Source organism: Theropithecus gelada, chromosome 12 (genome assembly GCF_003255815.1).
Source record: "Theropithecus gelada isolate Dixy chromosome 12, Tgel_1.0, whole genome shotgun sequence".
Taxonomy (NCBI): domain Eukaryota; kingdom Metazoa; phylum Chordata; class Mammalia; order Primates; family Cercopithecidae; genus Theropithecus; species Theropithecus gelada.
The window spans coordinates 36,780,693-36,798,325 of NC_037680.1; the positions used below are offsets into that span (position 1 = coordinate 36,780,693).

The 17,633-nt window shown below is 36.9% G+C and overlaps 1 protein-coding gene across 5 annotated transcripts in view; it reads right to left on the minus strand.

Moving 5' to 3' along the window:
- Positions 1-17,633, minus strand: part of RBMS1 (RNA binding motif single stranded interacting protein 1) — a 215,031-nt gene that overhangs the window by 196,164 nt on the left and 1,234 nt on the right. Inside the window, exon 2 of one of the 5 annotated variants that reach the window (XM_025404168.1) lies at positions 16,132-16,135. The exons of the other annotated variants lie outside the window; for them this stretch is intronic. The gene's annotated coding sequence lies outside the window, so the exon portion shown is untranslated. The remainder of the gene's footprint in view (positions 1-16,131; positions 16,136-17,633) is intronic. 5 annotated transcript variants of the gene reach the window in all.

Genomic DNA, 17,633 nt, shown 5'->3' on the forward strand with positions numbered 1-17,633 from the left:
TTAAAAAACATTCTTCAGTGGTAATCGTTGCCTAATAACGTGAATGTACTCAGTGCCACTGAATTGTACACAAAAAATGGTTAAAATGACAAATGTAACATTATTTACCACAATAAACAAAGCAAAACTTCTTGAATACGTATGTACAGGAAGAGTCATTTCAAACATTTGTCATAATCAAACTTAGAGCTTGTTCCTTTTAAAATGCAAAATCTCAGACATAATTCTTACGACCTGTTAAAGATAGATTAAATAAAGCATAATGTGGAAAAGGTGGGCAAAAAGTAGGCTTGAGTAGTGTAAGAATAACCAGAAAACAAATATCCATGAACTCAATGTCCCGCAAAGTATTTTCAGTTGCCTTGCAGGTAATATGTCGTATTTATGATGTGATAATGTTTCACATCCTTGTTGAATAATTATGAGATTCAATTGATTGTGTTTTTCAGGTTGTAGACTTAAGATAATGCAGATTTTGAAGACAGCCTAAAAATTTCCACTAATAACTAATTTTCTTAGAAAGTTTCCACTATTGATTAGCAATAGACCTGTAAAAATGGTATGGTAGGCACTTACTAACTACTGCTTATCTAATTCATTTGAGTAATCACAGCAGATTTTTAAGAAGCCAATGGGTAGCCATGTTAACTGAAAGAATTGAAACTATCCATTAAGAAAAGTAGTAAGCAGCCATTCCTTTATTCAACAAAATTTCCTGATTCCCACACTTCATTCACCTCTCCACCTTCTCCCCTCTATCCTGTGCCCTGGGGGCCAACCACATGCCCTGCATCACTGGTATCCTCCTCTCTCGGGTTTCCTATTGGTTCTAATTGGAGGTACTGGCAGATCTAAGGGTAGGAGGAAAGTGATAAGATATCTGGTCAACGTGCGCTTGGTCCTCAGCTGAAGGTCATCACCTCTTTCAGGGAGCCCCCTGCACTGGGCTTCCCCTCCAGGTTCTGGTAACTGCTCCCACACTTTGCTGGTTCAGACTTTGAGTAGTAAAAGCACTCAGCTTTTGCTGGCCTTGGAACATGTCATTGTCTCTTTTTGGTTTTCCTAAGACCTGCCAACACATTTGTAAACATTCCTTAAATAACAAGTTTCTGTATGTATATCATGCATTTCCTATCAGAATCCTAAGTAATATAATCACATATTCTTGTCAGACACAGTTCTAGGTCCTTAGAAACCTTCAGCAAATCCTAAGAAATATTGTTTTTAGATATGTAGCCATTTATTTTGCTTTTCAAAATTTAATTGCTTTTCAATTAATAATGCCCCATCCATATGCTATTTTTAAAATTATACTAATAGAGTAGAATGGGCCCCCCAATTTCTTTCTTTTTTTCATTCTTTTTTTTTTCTGAGAAGGGGTCTCACTCCATCACCCAGGCTGGAGTGCAGTTGTGTGATCTTGGCTCACTGCAACCTTCGCCTCCCCGACTCAATCAATTCTCCCACCTCAGCCTCTCGTGTAGCTGCGACTACAGGCACAAGCCACCACATCCAGTTAATTTTAGTATTTTTTTGTAGAGATGGGGTTTTGCCATGTTGCACAGGCTGATCTCAAACTCCTGGACTCAAGTGATCCACCCACCTCGGCCTCCCAAAGTGCCGGGATTACAGGCATGAGCTACTATACCTGTCCACCACTCCCCCTTTTCTATACACATTATATTCATTATATTTAAGATAGTCATTGACTATTTGGTTTTTGCATTTTATGAAGTGTTTATGTGACAACAACAAACTAGCTTAGTAGTGATCACCTTTGGGGACACTATGAGCAAGTCTCATAGTAAAGCTTGAGATTGAGAACATTACTTAGGTAATTCAGGCTAAAAGTTCATTTTTATCCTAATCACGTATGTATTTGAAGCAGAAGCATTTCATCACTAAAGAATTCTGTCTGTCTCTCATATTTCTCTTTATCACGTTGGTAAACAAAAAATACAGATTTAATTCAATAAATACCAAGTACCTACCAAGTGCAAAACATTGTAATAGGCACAAAACCGAACAAAATACACTTCTTGTCTTTAAGGATCTTACGTTCTTGTAAAGGAAGCCTGCATGTACACAAATTGCTGTTTATAAAGTATGATATAAAACTATTTCTAAATACACATGTAACCTCATGCTATGCCTTTTCTTTCCTGATACTTTGTGACTTTCTCAGTCTTTTTCCCCCAGCATTAAATGTTATACAGTATGGTCTAAATGAAATGTCACTTAGTGAAAGTTAAAATATAAGAAGAAACAAAAATCAAATTAGTAAGCAGTCTCCATTTCTCAAGCATCCAAAGAATGAAACTTTACAGGCGGCCTAAGAGTGAGCACACAACCAATACAGAATTGCATGTATCTAGCAGGGTGTGGTGGTGCATGCCTGTGGTCTCAGCTACTTCGGAGGCTGATACAGGAGGATCACTTGAGCCCAGGAGGTTGAGGTTGCAATGACCCATGTTTGCACCACTGCATTCCAGCCTGGGTGACAGAGAGAGACTCTGTCTCAAAATAATAATAATAATAATAAATTAATTAAAATAATTTGTAAATACTTGCTTCAGTTTGCCTGCATTTTTGCCCCCTAAGGGACAGAATCTCATTCTGTCACCCAGGCTTCAGTGCAGTAGCACAATCCTAGCTCACTAGCCTTAAACTCCTGGGCTCAATGGATCCTCCTGCTCTAGCCTCTAAGTAGCTGTGACTACAGGTGTATGCCACCACGCCTGGCTATTTTTTTTTTTAATTGCCTGCAGATTCTTAGATAATGTGGGTAAACTGTGCTAAAAGCTTCCTATTATGTTAAGAAAGTTTGATGAAAGGTACTAACACTAGAAACTTTTATTTTAGGAAGTAAATCTGTATCAAAAAGAAAATTCCCTGTATTTCCAGGGATAATAATTCCTCATCGCTTATTTTACCCTCACTTTCCTTTTAGACTTTATATTTTTCTGATTGAATACATACATTTTTAACTCAGACAAATAATCCACATGACTTTTAAGGTGTTCATCATGCCCATCTTTTGCTGTTGAAAATTAAACAAGTAAAGGAAGTCCAAGTACAAAGCTACCGCTATGATTTTGGAGAGATTTGAAACAATCTATTTACACATGAATATCATTAACATCAAAAAATGTTTTGGCTCAGCATGTTGTTTAAGATGATTCTCTCAGTTCCAACCAAGACAGTCTTCTAGTCCTAGTGTGCCAGCTGCTCTACCCAAAAGGCCCTGCATGCTGTCTATAAAGGCATGTCTCTCCCCATTCTTACAACACACCTCCTCACTGGAGACCTCCTTGACTATGACACTTGTCAAATAATAATGGTACACATAAAACTTAGGTTTCTTACAGATAACACGATTTTAAATTGTCCATGGTCCTTTCCTTCTGTGTATCCTAACGCTTCAAAAATTCACCAGTTATGGTCATACACACTTACGGGAAGAAAAGTTTTGAACCAACCAGGGCAAAGGACCCTTAAAACAGTGAGAAATAAACAAAAACAAACAAACAAAGCTAGCTACAATTGTGCCTTGCTTTTACTCAATCATACAATCCTAAGAAGTTGCGTATAAATCAAATATAATAAAACAAACTCATCCTTTTCAAAAGACTTAAGAAATTGCACAAACCATTTATCCTAATACCTAATTAATCTTTAGTATGCCATGGTTCCTGATAGCTTAAGTTTAAATTACACTTTCTATCAAAGAGTTAGTGACCTGTAATCATCTTTGAAAATATGTAAATGAACTAAGGTGGCATTTTTACTGGTAAATCTTTTGTAAATTGTGGAAAAATCATTCTCTTTTATTTGCTCAATATATCCCAATTTCTCCTGTATTTGATTTCCCTAATGCATGGCACACAGTCAGTTGTGACATTTTCAGCTGGTGGACTTAATGAGTATATGATCCAAACAGCACGAGGGAAAAGCCGTGCCCAAAGGCACAACGAGCTTGTTGATGCCACCTACCGTGCATTTTGTTTTTCCGAGGTTATCCACATAATTGACTAAAACAGAGCTCCTGAAGCCTAATTGTATGATGATTCCTGAAGGCTGCCCACCTGCCAAGTGTATTCAGATAGCTCAGGGAAAAAAAACAGAGACCAGTGTGGAGTGCTTGCATTAGGAAGGTGGTTCCCATTGGAGTGGCGAACGAAAGGGTTGGCTTCAACAGAGAGAGGTGGTGTTTAACCAGAGCCTCACTGGGTTGTTGTTGTTGTTGACCAAACTAATTACAACAGGTAGTGACGGCAGGATAGAGAAAGTTTAGCAAGAATGAAGTAGTTTGAGTCCAACCTGCCAATCTGGGAAAATTTCAGGCATACTGAAAAAGTGAAGAGGGTTATGGCCCCACAGCCACAACAGCAAAAATCTTTAGGAATGTGGCAAAGAAAGACTTCAGAAACACAACAAGGCCATAAATAGGCCAGGAGCCATGGAGTGTGAGCAGGGCGCAGCTATGGGCTACCCAGCTCATCTACAATAGGTTAGACACATGAGAGCAAGGCAGAATCAGCTCTGGATGTTGCTGTTCTGCCAAACCAAGAGAAGCAGCTATGCTAGTTGTAGAAAGCACACAAGTCTGGCTGGCCCTGACTGCCAGGTGACCTCAGACAGAGTGAACATTACTGATTCCTGTTCAGACACCAGCTGGTGCCACTGGCCCCATTCGCATCCCATCCAACCTGTGATCAGTTTCCTGGAGTGACGCTGAAGCTCCTGTGTGGTCTCCCTTCTCCCTTTTTCCTCTGCAGGCCATGGATTGACCAGTGCTGTGAGGTCATGCCCAGATCCTCCCCAGCTCTGGCTATTCTGCCACATCCCCTCTCTGCCTCCCTAGAGCTCTACTTCTGTCTCTACACTTGGGTAGCCTTTCTCATCTGTAAAATGAGTGGCTTTGACCAGATGATCTTAAAGTTCCTTCCCATTCTAACATTCTGTAATTCTTGGATGTTATAAATTCCCAGAATCATAAAATTTAGAATTTAAGGAATTTCAGAAGTCATCTATTCAACCTCCTACTCAACCTAGGCTAACCTAGCCAGAACTAATAAGCTTTGAAGGTTCTATGTAGTTGTTTTTGGTTGGCTGAATATGGCAATGATCAAAGCTTAAAACTTTCAATATAAAGCATGAAATATATATACATATATAAAAGATTTTTGGAACATCTAAGAAAAGGTTTGAAGGAACTGAAGTCCATTGAGCAGCATGTTTTATTGCTTAGAAGTTAGTATCTAAGCAGCAATTCCCAATCTTTGCTTTCACAATATCAGGGGCATATTAAAAAATCATAAGAGATGTCAGAAAAGCCTCCAAAAAAACTAATTTTCAATTTATTATTATGTTTATAAATATATAAGGCAGGGTGATGGGGTGTCACAACAACATCAAATAAACAAAGCCATCAAATAAACAAAGAGAATAAAGAGTATAAAGGGGAAACACAGTTATATTTTGACATGCATTCAAGAAAAATCAAAAAGAACGTCATCTGTTCTTAAAGAGTAAAGTTTCAGTAGCAAGCTCCTTTTCAAAATTAATTTTGATCTGTGATAATAAACATACTCTCTCTCTTCAAAAGAATTATTTTCTTCATAGAACCTATGCCAACTATCATAATACAGATCTTGAAGAAGTCTTTGGATGTATTTAAGAAACAAGTACTTAATAACTTTTCATTGTGTTTTATTATTAATTACTTAAAGGGGTAAATTCATACATAAATAAGAGATATACCATCCTTGAAGTCTGGAAGATTCATTAGCATTAATATATCAATTCTCCCTAAATTGATGTACAGAAATAGTATGATTCCAATAAAAATCCTAGCAGATTTATTTGTACAGAAATTGATAAGCCGATGCTAAAATTTATAAGGAAATGCAAAGAACCTAGAATAGTTAAGAGCACTTTGGAGAATATACACTTACTATATTGCTATAGTAATTAGTTTTGACACAAGGATACATATGAAACAGAGCAAGAATCCACTGGGAGGCCGAGGTGATGGATCACTTGGGGCCAGGAGTTCAAGACCAGCCTGGCCAACATAGCAAAACTCCATTTCTATTAAAAATACAAAAAAATTACCCAGGCATGGTAGCGAACACCTGTAATCTCAGCTACTCAAGAGGCTGAGGCATGAGAATTGCTTGAACCTGGGAGGCAGAGGTTGCCAGTGAGCCTAGATCACACCACTGCACTCCAGCCTGGGCAACAGTGTGACTGCCTTAAAAAAAAAAAAAAAAAAAAAGCAAGAGTGCAGAAAAAGAACCAAACAAACATGGTCACCTGGTTTACAACAAAGGCAACAATGAAATTCAAAGGAGGAAAATGTCTTTTCAATAAATGGGGCTGGATCAATAACATAGCCATACTGGGCCTGTTGAGGGGCGGGGAGGGGGGCGGTGGAACAAACAACAATAACAAATCTTGATGCTATCCACACCAAACACAAACATTAATTGGAAATTGATTGCAGGCCTAAATGTAAAAGATAAAACACAGCTTCTAGTACGAAATGTTTAAAAAAAAAAAAAAAAAAATTCACAATCTTAAAGTAAGCAAATTTCTTAAACAGACACAAAAAGCAATTATCATAAAAGATTGGTAAATTTTACTTCATTAAAATTAAGAACTTCTATTTATTAAAACTATCAATCAGACTAAAAACGAAAACTGAAAATTAGGGGAAGATATTTTCATACATATGTCTGATGAAGGATTGTATCCAAAATATATTTTAAAACCTACAAACCAATAAAAAAAAAGAACCCAATTTAAAAAGTGAACAAAAAGTTGAATTGCATGGTATGTAAATTATATCCCAATAAAGTTGTTATTTTTTTTAAATGGCTAAATTTTGCAAAAGACTTTTCAAAAGAGGATACCTAATTGGCCAATGAATATATTTGTAAAAGTGCTCAACATCATTAATCATCAAGAAAATGCAAATTAAAACCACAATGAGATACCCACCCACCAGAAGGGCTAAAATTAAAAGACTGACAATATCAAGTTTTAGTGAGGACGCAAAGCAATTAGATTTCTCATGCTTTGCTGGCAGGAGAAAACTGGTAGTGTCTACCCAAGCTGAACATACACATATCCTATGACCTACAAATTCCTCTCTTAGGTGTAAGTGCATATGTTGAACACATGATATGAACAAGACAATTACAGTGATTTTATTCAAAATAGTCTTAAATTGAAATAATCCAAATACCTATTAATAATAGAATGGATAAATAAATTTTGGTACAAATTTTATTCAAAATAGTCTTAAATTGAAATAATCCAAATGCCCATTAATAATAGAATGAATAAATTAATTTTGATACAATATATCCTGTAATGGAATACACATAGCATTAAAAAGAGAACCAATTGCACACATAACATCAGTGACTCAAAACAAAATAATAATGAGCTAAGGAGGCCAGACAGAAAAGGATATATACAATACGGTTTCATCTTTATGATGTACAAGAATGGATACAACCAACCAACAAAGATAGAAGTCACACTAGTAGTTACGTTTAGTGGGTACAACTAAGGATGTTGTCTGGTTCTGGAAATGTTATATCATCACCTGAGTGGTTATTACATGAGTATATCAACCTATAGATTTAAAATTTGTGCACTATAGAAGTTTTAAACAAAATTATTCCACTGTGCATTATGATGATGCACACTATGTTTTAATTACATATTGCACCTTTCAGGGCCTAATACATGCCTGCACAGTAAGTAATTATTGAATTTAATTAAACTGACCAGGTAGTTCCATCTGTATCAAATTAACTAGATGATTTTTAGAATAATATGTCTGATTTGCTAATAGAAGAACTATAGCTGTGCACTTCCTGAAGACTCCTTTAAAATTCCCTGTGCATTCATTTATATTTAGAATATCTGGTTTCTTTTTCCCTAAAAAAGGCAGATAGGAGGATTTGCATACTGAAAAAAAACAAAAATGACCCATTTGCAGGATGTAACAAGATTCAAATCAAAGAAGCAAAGGAAGAGGAAACAAAGAAAGGTGCTGCTGTGGCGCCCTAGAAAGCAGATGCTCATTAGGGCTCGGGCACAGATTACTATCACAATGTACTTATCTCAACATGCTATCGTCAGACCACACAGTCAAATCAAATTTTGAAGGCTCAAAGGATGTGTACTGAAGAACATCCTGTACTGCTGAAACATGAATTTGAATTTTGTGACAGAGATAGAGAGGCAGAAAAGAACACCAGATATCACCCACTGTCATTTTAAATCCTATTTGTAGGTTAAAAAAAATCTCTCTTAAAAAAAAAAAAAAGGAAACAAAATCAAGGTTAAACATTTCTGCTGCTAAACTTAAAGTCTGAGAAACTACTACCAAATAAGAAACACATCTGTTTTTAGGTTTTTGCCAATATAAAAACACAACTTTTTGATTATTTTTTAAGGTAAAGAATAACTAGTATTCAAAAAGTAGAAAAAATGGTTATATGTAATTTTAAATTTTAGTATGGGTTAAGAAAAAAATGTAAACCGCTTGCTATTTGACTTTATCATATTTAAGTTTCAATCTCATTAGGAGTATACATTTACCATAAAAATACTTTCTATTATGCTAATTATGTACTTTTGTTCAAAGTATTACATCATGTCTATGGTTCCATAACACACTTACACATTACCAAATACAATTTTATTTAAAATTTCCATATAAAATTGGATGAGGAATCAGAAAAGAAAACCGAAATCTGGGGCAACTGTTGTTACAAATTCTTAATCATAGTCTACAGCATTAAGAAGTAGTAAAGATTTTTTAGCCAAATTACGTCAGACCCACTTGGCCCCTGATTCCGGCAGATGGAGTGGGAGTAGCTTATACGATGGTCACACTGGTGCATCTACCACGATCACACACACCTGTTAGTGGACAGAAGTCAGTCCAGAGTGGCTTAACTCTAAGAGTACAACAAGAAAATTGGAGAGCAGGAGTGGAGGAGAAGAGAGAAAGTAAACACACTGTGAAACTGTTCAAACCCTTGCTGGATAGGGGTATGGACTTCACGCCACCTAACCCCACTCTGCAGGACACTGGCTTTTGTGCAGCTCTTCATCAGAGTCTGTTGAGCTACAACGCAGAAAAAAACATGAAGCGATCTCTGGTCTGATCTGATTCATCCTCTTAAGCATAGATTTGTTCAGTCTTTGTCTTCCTTCCAGGATAAGATTCCTTCCCCCCCCCCCCCCCCCAAAGACGGTGTCTCATTATGTTGTCCAGGCTGGTCTGGAATTCTTGGCTTCAAGCAATCCTCCCCTATCGGCCTCCCAAAGTGATGGAATTATAGGCATAGCCACTGCTCCCCACCCAGGGTAAGGCTCTTAACCTGTGCTCCACAGGCTGATTCTAGGTAAACATTTGAGGTTAATGAAAATGTACGCCATCGGCCGGGCGCGGTGGCTCACGCCTGTAATCCCAGCACTTTGGGAGGCCAAGGTGGGCAGATCACGAGGTCAGGAGATTGAGACTATCCTGGCCAACATGGGGAAATCCCGTCCCTACTAAAAATACAAAAAATTAGCCTGGGGTGGTGGCGGGCGCCTGTAGTCCCAGCTACTCAGGAGGCTGAGGCAGGAGAATGGCGTGAACCCGGGAGGCGGAGCTTGCAGTGAGCTGAGATCCGGCCACTGCACTCCAGCCTGGGCGACAGAGCGAGACTCTGTCTCAAAAAAAAAAAAAAAAAAAAACCTACGCCATCATCGGATTCTCAAGGAGGTGTGGGGTCTGGGGATTCCCTAAAGAGTTATGAAGCATCAACGAACCAAGAAAAGGTAAAAAGAGAAGTGGAAAAGATACTTTGTCCTTTTGCTGCCTTCTGGTTACCAGCCTCAAGAGATGTTTGCTTGATTCAAGGCTAAAGGAGAGTAAAGAAAAGCTGTGAGGCTGTAGTAATCTAGTAGTGGTAAGCTCAGCATGAGAAGCACTACTAGGAACCCTCGGCTCTTAAAAAGAAAAAGATTTTATTTTAATTAAGGGGAAAAGGGAACGAGTTTATCTCTGAGGCCAGCACAAGAAAACAGGTGAGTGGGTCTAGAAGTGAAGAGGGCTCTCAGGCGACCCCCAGAGGAAGCTCCAGCACAAACTCCCTGATCCCTGTGACTTCACAAGCTGACTTCACAAGCTGAAACCCCTCCCCTGTCATAAAAGCTCAAAGCCTTGTTGAAAGATTGTAGAAGAACCCTGTCTTCCCACTCACCCAAAGAAAGCAAAGACGGGTTCCTGGAAATCTAACTCTGAAAACTCACCCCTCTCTCCAAGAAACATCTGATGTGGTGATTTCGTTCAATGGCAGTATTAGTAGAGAACTATATGTGAATTATAAAGTGGGTTACTTTTACAGACTCTCATAGGTTCGCTGGGGACCATATCATTAAGTATAACTATTTATTTATGAAATGAATTTGAAGTTTTAAATAACCAAATGACAAGCTAACTGTTTGGAATAAAATTGTTGGAAATGCAACTCACTTATAAGTTAAGGTATACCCAATTTTTGAACAAATCACACAGAGCATGAGAAAAACATCATCTAGTAGCCCATTCTCTGATAGGTAATTCTTTCTGTGTTTATTGTTTTTTAAATAGAAGTATGCAAGTGATCATGTGGAATGAAACCTGAAAAGAGGCTGAGATTAGGCACCTTTTTAAAAGAATGTCGTTTTAGAAACAATGAAATTAATCAGAACTGTGCTTTGTAGGAGGCAAAGAGGGTCGTGGGAGTATTTCAGTTGGTGACTTGAAAATACATTTTTCTGGCAAATTTTTCTTTTTATAAAAAGAAAACCTGTTGGATGATGAAATCAAATTGTTGTCGAGAAGACAAAGGTAAAGTTGACGATATTACAAATTTCAATATAATTTACTTTTCCTAATGACTAAATATTTTATCTGAGACTTTATTATATAAACTGTGAAAATTTTCATTGTAATTCTACTGGTAAGGGAGGGTTTAGGGGTTCTCCAGTTCAAATATACTCCCAACTGCAACTTGAAATCATCACGTTTAAAAAGCATTTAGCAGGGGAAATAGTATAGCATTATTTGAGGATAATATAAATATAAGCTCATAATATAAAATTCTGTTTTGGCAATTCAATTCCCTGTCCGCCACCCCCGCCCTCCGGCCCAAGAAACTCAAGTTCAGAGCATGGCATTCTATGATGTGTCCATCCAATTCTGCCATTCTAAGTATTCGGTTTTTCAACTTGTAGAAGAAACACCTCTAGTATTGTGTGAAATGCGTCTGGGAAGATGATGCATTTTTCCTTCAGGACCAGTGAAAATATTTATGACATCTATGAAATGATCTCATTTTGTTGCACAAAACCTTTCCCTGAAATCACTGTTTATCTGGGACCCAGCAGCCCAACTGCATAGCACATGTTGTTCAACGGGTAGCCTGAGGAATGGATTCCAGGGGCCACACTGAGGCCAAGTGGAGGACAACAGGACTCCTGAAGCACTTGGATCTAGTTGCAGCGTGAATATTTTGAAAGAATTAAAGCTGGCTGATGACCAGATAAAGAGATATCCACTAAAGACCAGGAATAATTTTTTAACATTTTATTTTCTGAAGAAATGCCAGCCCACATTAGACACATTATCAATGTGTAGATTGCAGGCAAGCAATGATCTAATTAGTAGCATTACAAACCCCAAACTTACTTCCTCCCCTTTGCCAGAGCAAAGCTAATCAGAGAAATAAACATTATTTCAAATGGTTCAAAACAATCAAAGTTATACTTCTGTATAACCACTGTGTCATCATTTAAGGACTACATTTCCAACCGGCCACACCTCTAATAGGTTGGCTTAACAGCACATTTGTAAGCATAAACTAGAAAAATAATAGGATGAAATAAATTAATTGAATATGAAACTTTGAGGAGGAGTTAACATAAAGTACAAAAAATATTATACGTTTAAAATTCTAAGTACTCTTAAAAGAATTTATACAGCAGAAAAAATGCAAAACAATGCTGATAAGTAAAAAATGCATTTATTCATTTCAAGCCCTATTTCTTTCTAACATTCCCAGGTTTATTGTAGCATTTATTAGCACTTTACATTTTCTGGCAAAAGACATGGCAAAGTGTTTAATCCTACATATATCTTAGTGCCTTCTCAGTCACTCAAACCCAGGACACCAGCTGGTGTGCTGCTTTCGTGGGTGTACTACTTTGTAAATATTCTGTGCTTATTTCTTGTATTGTGTCTATTCTGTCCTCCCTGGTAGCTTGTGAAGTGCTGGAGAGCAGGTACCAGATGTTCCACTCTCTAAACTTTCCCAGTGTCAAGTGCAAAGAATGATGTACTGGGGTCACTCAGTAAATACAATTGATTGGCTAATATTTTAGTCCTTCATCATGAGCCTCAGCAATTTTACAACAAACTACCAGCTTAAAACTTTACCTAATCCAGAACACAGATATTACAGCGAATGTAGGAAATCACCCATCAACATTGATTTAGCATGTTTACAGTGCCAGCTCTACATGCAAGTTAACTGTTCATATCAGCATCCAACCTCACTTTTAGAATCTAGGTTTTCATATTCAACATCCAACATATTCTCTATCTTCTAAAATGCATCCACTTAAGAATTAGTTAAGAGACAACATAGGGAGAGAATGACAATGCTTAATTTTATACATTTTTCTCCCCTAGGAGGTTCAGATGTTGATTTTTTCTCTCTCCTTTTTGTTTTTCTCTCATCATTTTGACATTCTTATTTTCCAGTGCTTGTTTGAAAAATTAAAATATTCACATAATTTCGTTAAGGAGACTAGATGCATTAAGGAATTAGATTATGGGAGATATATGTTCAGTTTGTGGTTGGCTTAGCTATTACCATCCTCTCTACACTCTTCTGTTGACCTCATATCTACCAGACTAAGAAATGCTTTGTTTCTATTATCAAATTTGCATATGTACTCAAATTTGTATGTGTGTTCAACACACACTGTTTGTTCTAAAATGACATTTTGCTCTGTATCACCTAACCAAACTACCTATGGTAGACCTCCATCGTCCAAGTGCTGCCTCTTGTGAGGCACAGCTGAATTCCATCAGGAATTCGTTAAAATAAAACAGCAGAGGCCGGGCGCGGTGGCTCATGCCTGCAATCCCAGCATTTTGGGAGGCTGCGGCAGGCAGATCACGAGGTCAGGAGTTCAAGACCAGCCTGGCCAACGTAGTGAAACCCCATCTCTACTAAAAATACAAAAATCAGTGAGGAATTGTGGTACACGCCTCTAGTCCCAGCTACTCGGGAGGCTGAGGCAGCAGAATCGCTTGAACCCGGGAGGCAGAGGTTGTGGTGAACTGAGATCGTGCCACTCCACTCCAGACTGGGCAACAGAGCAAGACTCTGTCTCAAAAATAAATAAATAAAATAAAACAGCAGAGAAAACAGATCATTTAAATTCATCCCACATAAAATCCCCAAGCTGACGTTCAACTTTTGAATATTTGGTTTGGTTTTATACCAAATGTTATGGTGCTGCATTTGAATAACTGACATGTCATTACTACATTTCTTTAAAATAAGCTATTTTAGATTGCATAAAAACTTCCACTCGAGAGTAACTTGACATACTCTTATTTCTATAATAATCTATTATTTCTATAATATTCCAATAAATAGGATAAAACTTCACTGTCCCAATTCAAAAGCTAGACGCCAAAATGGTTTCAATAAACCATTAAGCAAAATACAAAGTCAGAGCAACATATCAGTAAAAATTCTTTTCTTGAAAGTATATTACATGGAAATTCCCCATATCTGAATTAAAATTCAAAGCCAAGATTGCCAAAGATGTAAGGTATATATAGTTATACTGATAATGATTGAATACTTTCCTAGTTCACCTATCTTTTCCTTTTCCCTTCAAGGAACTTAAGATTTGGCTCCCAATATAAGGGGGGGAAAAAAAAGGTTGTATGGGAAATTCAAAAGAAATAGCTATAGGAAGAGAAGGGTGCTACACTGTTGCATTACAATGCATCTTCGTTATAACAGTTACATGTCCTTCAGCCTTCCAAAACCACTTCCAGATAGTCATACATAATACCCCACTCACTTAAGGAAATGAGGTTGATTCATCAGTGTAAAATGCTGCATTACCAAACTGACATATTTTAAGCAAACTCTATTTACCTTATAAATGCGGTTACTTCTTATGATACAAAGGGCACCATGTCTCAATATTATGCCTGTGTACTTCCACTTAATTAGACGCAACAGTTTTATGTATCAAATCAGGACTCCTAATTTCTGGAGAAACAGATTGATACAATCAATATTCATTTGGCTATAACTAAGTAAGAGTTAAGGAATTCAACCAAAAATGCATGCAAAAGTTCAATGCAGAAAAACTGCTTTGTTCTAGTAGCCTTTATTAATAGAATAAATTATATCATTCATTATTTTCAGATTCTGAAGCTAGGCTCAGATATATTCTGTGTCATAAACTTATGTAAAAATGGTGTAAAAACAAAATTATGTTTTGTTTTAGAAATAAACATATCTTTTGTGTAGACATTTATTTAGTGTGGAAAACAATACTTCATTATACACAAAAACTTTAAAAAATCAAGCTTTCTATATATTTTATAGAAATATATTCTTAGAACTATGTGAATAAAGATTACAACTGTATCAAATTGCTTTTAGTTGGTACAAAATATGTAGCTAAGTAATCATGGAAAGAAAATTTTGTACTTCCCTTTCTTCAAAAGAAATAGAGTATTTCAATGCCCGTAACTATTTACATTCATGCACTGGCAATAATGTATGTCTTAGTATCTTTGAAATAAACGGACTATAACTCAAGGGTTGCTTTTACAATAAGTAAAATTAATGCAGCCACTGGTTGAAAATGTGTACATACAAATCTTTAAGTTAAAATATGTTAGATTATCAACATCTTTTTTCTGTGTAGCTAAAAGGTGGATATTAAATTTAATATAATACAGCATAGGTCATTTTAAAATTGAGAAAATTCTTTAGGATGACATGTGGTTATGTTTACAAAACTACATCAAACTACATTTCAGAATGAATGTGTCAGCTGATAAAAAAGAACCTGCTGTGATAAGACCATCCTCACTGAGAAATACAAAAAAACCCAACAGCATGTGAAATCAGGTTACTGAAATTTATGTAAGTCTACACCAAAGTATTATGAATATTATACAGTCGCATTCATTTCCACTCATGTCCTGCTCTTCCATAGTACCCTCAAGTTTATTTTATGTTTCATGGAGATATAGTACTTTTTCTAATGTTTTTTTTCTTTTTGTCAAAGCACAAAGTATACCAATATGGTCATTTGCTCCAATATAGCCCAACAGATGGTATTTTTTTAAAATTAATAAAATGTGGAAGTAACTAGTATGTTTTTATGGGGAAAATTACAAAATAAATTTACAAAAATAGACTGGATCACTAAAACAAGAAGAATGGTTTGACATATATAACTTTTAAAAGTACAACAACAAGACAAACTGTTAAGTTCCATTTTACCTGGTATTATCTATTCCTTCTGATTAAAAGAATCAGATTTGAGAAAATCACATCTATCTGTTGAACACAAATTAGATATCACTTTTGAGATGGCCATGCCATTCTTCAGTGTTTGATATAGCTTCCAAACAGAAGTTTCAAAACAACTCTGCCTAGCAAACACATCACTGTACTTTCAACAGAGTGATGTTTTCTATCCCATAGTTTAGGAAGGTTAAAGAACACACAGAGGCAAGAATCGTGACAGACAGCAGATCCTAAGAGAGTTTATTAACTCTTTAGGAAGATTAGGCAACACTTGTTTTCAAACTAACTACAAACCAAAGTCTATTTTCTTTTTAAATGACTCAACAGTACTACCATGCTACCAACAGATACATAAGGGAGAGGAAAAAAAAGGGCTACCTTTTCCGAAATCTGCTTACCTAAAATTTGCATCTAGTCACGTGCCATTTTTAGAAGCTGTCCCCTTCTGAGATAATCAAGATACTTGTACAACAGGGAATTTAGACTTAATTACCAAACTTTAATACCATGTTATATAGGTCAAGTGAGGATGTATACCTTTCTCCAGAAACAAAGAAATTCGGAATAATAGGATTTCAGATTTAATTGTAGAAATAGCAAAATATGTTTTGAGAATGTCATTTACCGCAACACAAATCAATATTAAATGCTTTATGCAGGAAGCACACTTTCAGAAAATGGGCCGTAAAGCTTTCTGGGATCCGACCCTAATTACTAGAGCAGGCTCTTGCCGTTTGTCTCTCTCTTCAATTATTTACAGGGCAAAAAAGCCAAATGGCATTGCATTAGCTACATTAAATGGTATGGACTTGGTTTCTAACTTACTAATGGTATATAAAAATTACTAAGGTAAATGTGCCTGTAGAAACATGGGTTTTTTTCTTCTTCACCTGAGTGGGTGTATTTATTATTCATATTGTTAAGTGTTGAATAAGCTGTCCTTTAGCCACCCAATGCTGCATAATTTAAACAAGTGCATTAAATATATAAGACATCTAAAAGGCAGTGCATTGATTATGCCACAAAATTTCTTTGAACACCTTCCATGTAGCTCACAGAAAACTAGCATCTCCTGCAAGTTCCTGAAAACAAATACTGTGAAAACTACACAGAGATGAATAAGGGGTATCCTTGCTGCTACCATTTTGCTGCTTTCTGGTGACCCAAAGTGGAGTGGGAATTGGGTGAAGTGAAAATGAGGCCCTGGAGTGCTAGGACATTTCTGGTCTAGATACTGACAAGTGTCCTTTTTACGTAGACAAATACAGGGTTATGTCCTAAGTACATGAAAACGTGGACCACACACATTCTAAGAAAGAAAAGGCTGAATCAGAGATTCTTTGTATCAGGCCGGAAATGCCCAACTACCAGCAAGCAGAGCGTGATTACAACCTCCCAAAGAAAGTTGGGACACTGCATCCATACCTGATACTTTTGTGATCTAGAAGGGCACCCGGAGTTGTGATAGATGTTAATGGCAGAAGAAGGACGCTGAAGAAGGCCGCTGCGTCCAACTTCCACCCTCCCAAATTGTGGCGGCTGCTTCCAAAGCAGTGAAATTTCCAGTCTTCCTGGCCCAAACAATTTTTTTTTAAATGAGTTCGGGAGGCATCAAATTCTTATTGTAAAAATAAGGCCCACTAACAAAGTACCTAGGGTCCCTAGAAAGCCAGGTGCAATTTGTATGACTACATGTCATCAGCTGTTGTTACCCAGAGTGTGCCGAGGTCACTTTTTAAAAAGCAACATTGGAAATCGATCTGTGGCAAACATATAAGCTAGTTTTGTTTTTGTTTCTTTTTTAACCAAATACGAAGTCACTTCTTTCTCTGCACTGAAATCTGCCCATTGTCCCTCCTTTGCAAAACCTCTAGAGATTAGAAAGGACATCAATGAACGCGAGTGAACTTTGGCCACTTTTCTACCCAAAACACCAGCGTAAAAGTAGAAATCAGTAACCAGGTGAAGTGCCACACCGCACAAAGATCAGAGGCG